Source organism: Etheostoma spectabile, unplaced genomic scaffold (assembly GCF_008692095.1).
Source record: "Etheostoma spectabile isolate EspeVRDwgs_2016 unplaced genomic scaffold, UIUC_Espe_1.0 scaffold272, whole genome shotgun sequence".
Taxonomy (NCBI): Eukaryota; Metazoa; Chordata; class Actinopteri; order Perciformes; family Percidae; genus Etheostoma; species Etheostoma spectabile.
The window spans coordinates 1887073-1891299 of record NW_022605576.1 but is presented as its reverse complement, the minus strand read 5'-3'; the positions used below and the strand labels follow the sequence as shown (position 1 = coordinate 1891299).

The following is a 4227-nucleotide window of genomic DNA, read 5'->3' as shown; positions in this document are numbered from 1 at the left end:
TTTTGTGGAGGTCAACGAGGAGGGAACGGAGGCTGCTGCTGCCACTGGTGTTGTGATGATGTTGTGTTCCATGTCCATGCGTAAACCCGCCATGTTCATCGCAGACCACCCCTTCCTCTGTCACCAACACACAACGGCGCACCACCCCTTCCTCTTTCTTCATCCTACAACAAAATTTCTTTCGTGCCTGGGGGGGGGGACGCGCCTTCCTCTGTTCTTTCAATCATGCCGAAACATATAACCCCCTGAAAAAAACCCCCTCTTCCATGAGCGTTCCTCTTTTCCTCTTTTCTGGCCTTTTGTGCTTTCTTTTGGCCGAAAAAACTCCGATACTAACTGTACTAACTATACTGCTTACTCTAATACTTCACTTACTACTGCTCTCTGTGGGCTGTTGGGCTTGCTGTCTCTTTGCTGGTTCTCTTTGCTGTTGCCTGCATACTGCACTCCCCCGAGTGAGCAATTACATCGTTAGTAGTGGTTCTCAACTTACAATACATAAAGTAAATTAAATACTCTGAGAATCACAGCCCTAGAGTTTTAGAACAGTCCCAGTTCCGTCCTATGTTTTCGACCACACAGATGATGATGTAGAAACTGCGGCGTTGAAAGAAACGGGCTTCTGTGTTGCAATCACTTCTTACATTCTGTTCATCCTGAACATCAGCTTCTTGTATTCTTCATCTTTTGCACCTGATCTCATCCTATGTTCTTTTTCTTTATGACATGATGCCCCTTTTTTTTTGCTTTGCTCTTTGCTTTTTTGCTGCCTCCCTCTCCTCCTTGGATTTGCTTTTCTTTTCTTTGCTGGCTGCCTCCTTTCCATCCCCCCCCTCCTGGGCATCCTCCCCTCCCCCCCTGGATATGGGCCATGGCCTGGCCCTCTTTTGCTTTTTCCTGTTTGCCGTCCTCCCTCCCCCTCCCCTCCCCTCTCCCCTAAAAAACCCTAGTTAGCTCTATACCGTAAAGTCTAGTTTATCTTATCTTTAAAACCTACAACACACAACACCACCTTTGAAAGAATTTGTTTGTTTTGCCTTCATCCACAGGGTCTTCTATTTCCTAAACTATGCTTATGCTCTTGTTTGTCTTTTTTTTTTTTTTTTTTTTTTTTTGTTTTCACTGCTTTTCAATTTTTTCTTTTTTTTTTTTTTTTTTGTTTTTTTTTTTTTTTTTGTTTTTTTTTTTTCACTTTTTTTTTTTTTTTTTTTTTTCACCTGCCACGGTCAACTGTACCATATGACATGATCTGACGATTGCATATTCTCTGCACTTTATCTACAGAACATGCATTTTCAGGCCATTCAGCCTTTAATATATTCAGTTAACCAAAGAGATAATGTAATAAATCACAATGTCCCAGAAAGATATTATTTGGCAAATATAATCAACAAAAGTGGCAGTTATTTGTAATTGTACCACTATGCATATAATGAATTTAGACTATAGAAAAAGAGTTTACATGAAGGTTTGAACTGGGTTTGAATCCAGGACATGTTTATGTGTATGCTCTATGTCATTACATATGGAATAAAAGTGTGTGGTTCACAAATATTGTTTGTCACATTTATTTCAAACATTATTTTTTTTTAACATTTTCTCAGACCTGTGTGATAATATGGATAACCTACAGTTTGATCGACATGACATTGTGGAACTGTTAATACTCACGATTCAAGCATGAAGCTCTAATAGTATTAATATTAAATTGTATAGGGCACATAAGGAACATTTTGCATGTAAAAACGGGGGAATAATCCAGGCTTGATGGGTTAGACACAGGTTGGAACTGCCAACCGCCAATAAAAGTCAGAAGAAGAACTTCCTAGTGGGTGAAGTAATATTAAAAAACATCGCATATTAAGGTCACATGACGTCACTATTACCAACAATAAGTACGTCATAGTCAAGCTTAGATGAGAGGAACAGACACTTTGGCTATCGTATTCCAGCCCCCCCACCCCCTCCTTCGTCGAAGACACTGCCGACAGCTTCCAGATGGGGGCTGGGGGGGGGAGGCACGCGGCATTTTTACGGGATGGGATTTGACTAGTTTTCAGGGCGTGTCTGGAGTCATCTTGTAATTAATGAAAGTAAAGCTTCCTGTGAAAAGGGAATCACCTTATTCCTCGAGGAGCACCAATTACAATAAAGTATTCCTTTATGCTGTAGCCTAACGCAGTACTATATGGCTTTACTAATTCAATTTCGGTAATAGTTTACTCGCTCCAATCTCAGTACCGCGAGTTCCAACGCATTTTAACGCAACATTAGTGGTGTTTTTTTCTTTCTTTTTTTAAGAATTTCCCAACCCCGCGAAAGATTGTTAGGAAAAAAACGCCGTGGGTATTATTTCTTGTTGCTGTATTCGACGCTGGAGATGACTGCAGAGACAGATATATTTGCTAGATGGATATTATTTTCAGGAGTTATGACGCTGCGTTGAAGCGAGGTGCTGTCCCGTCTCTGTCCCCGTGGTCAGAACCAGAGACACGGACAACATGTCCCAACCGGTGACGGTCAGCACCATAGACTGTATACATATTATTAATATTAACGGAGTATCAGCACCGACAGCAGTGTGTCCATAGACTGTATATATTTTATATGTAATAGTAACGGTCTATGGTCCGCGCGGACAGCAGTGTGTCCGAGCTGCTAACAGATGGAAACACGTCGGGAATAATGTTTGCTATATTTAATATTATTGCATTTTATTAGCCGTGGAGAGTAACTCTGCCTGTAGTGGAATGGTTTCCAATGACGACCGTGTCTTTTACTGGGACCATTTGTTTAATATGTTGCAGTTTTACAAACTACAAAGTGAACAACTTAGCTCGACGGACATGATTCTAGCGTCTCCCGTTCATCTCAGTAAGCTAGCAAGAGTACACAACAGACAACTTCCGTGTAGGCTACTACAAAATAAAAGCACTTCCTGTGACGGCTCGCAGTAAAACTAAATTCCAGTTATAAAATGTGGTTGTGTACCTGTTCACACGTCAGATGTGAATAAAGTACTGTAAATAATGTAAATAGTGAGTTTTAATCACACTTTAATCGACCATTTCCTTTAGACAACCTTAGATTTCAACAAAACAACATGAATTTCTTATTCAAATGCTTTACAACCATTTTACAACAATGCTGTATTTTCATACAACTGTTTGGTACTTTTAATTGAGTATTTTAATTTTCTCCTACTTGCCTATTGTACGTTTTAATTATCTATTTGTATATTCTCCTACTTGCCAATTGTATGTTTTAATTATCTATTTGTATAGCTTTACTTTGCATATTCATATACATTTTACAAAATATTATGAATAATCTATGATGTATTAATGTGGATATAGAGGAGACTTTATTGATCTGGGAGCTAATCTATAATGTATTACATTTGGGAAGTAACTTGCCCAACACTGGTTTGTCCTAATATAGTTAGGTGGGTCAATGAATGTGAACCAATTCTAAATTAACTCTGCTAAGTCTATTTAATGTTTGTAAACTAAAGACTGCTCAGACATTGTCTCAATAGATCAAGTGTTCATATTCAGAGACTTTCCATGTAATTGTATATTAGTTGTTGAGTTCGGCCCAATGAGAGCGTGAGATACCAGTCAGATAAATAACATTGTTTTACGTCTGTAATAATGAATGCTCTGTCCTCTCTCCTGTGTGTCAGACACGATGGCGTCTCCAACCCCTCTCTCCAAGGCCAACACCACCTTCTCTCTGGCTTTGCTCCAAAAGTTCGGAGATGACGACAAGACGGCAAACATCTTCTACTCCCCTTTCAGCATCTCTTCAGCCCTGGCTATGGTGATGCTGGGGGCCCGAGGCAACACAGCCACCCAGATGTCAGAGGTATAACACACACACACACACACACACACACACACGCTCACACACGCTCACACGCATAAACACATGCATACACTTACGACAGCTTTCATAAAAGTAACAGATTAACATTGCATGTATCTGAAGTCTCTTTTATATAGACCTTAGTGGTCCCTAATACTGTATCTGAAGTTACTGCCTTTGAGAAAATGAAATCTCGATGGGTCAATCTGGAATCTTACGCCTTATGAGGTCATAAGGGCAAGGTTACCTCCCCTTCTCTGATTTGCCCACCCAGAGAATTTGCCCCCCCATGAGAGAGAACTCATGGCTTTCAAACAGCAAAGTGGCAGTTGGTCAAGCACACCCATCCTCCACTTGACA

General features: G+C 40.3%; 1 long non-coding RNA gene and 1 pseudogene across 1 annotated transcript in view; both read left to right on the top strand.

Annotated features, from left to right (window-relative positions):
• Positions 1-4227, top strand: part of LOC116685839 (uncharacterized) — a 28064-nt gene that overhangs the window by 12592 nt on the left and 11245 nt on the right. The window contains exon 2 of the long non-coding RNA XR_004331060.1: positions 1404-1468. This is a non-coding gene — a long non-coding RNA (uncharacterized LOC116685839). The remainder of the gene's footprint in view (positions 1-1403; positions 1469-4227) is intronic.
• LOC116685838 (leukocyte elastase inhibitor-like) overlaps positions 1-4227 on the top strand; it is a 47632-nt pseudogene that overhangs the window by 32651 nt on the left and 10754 nt on the right.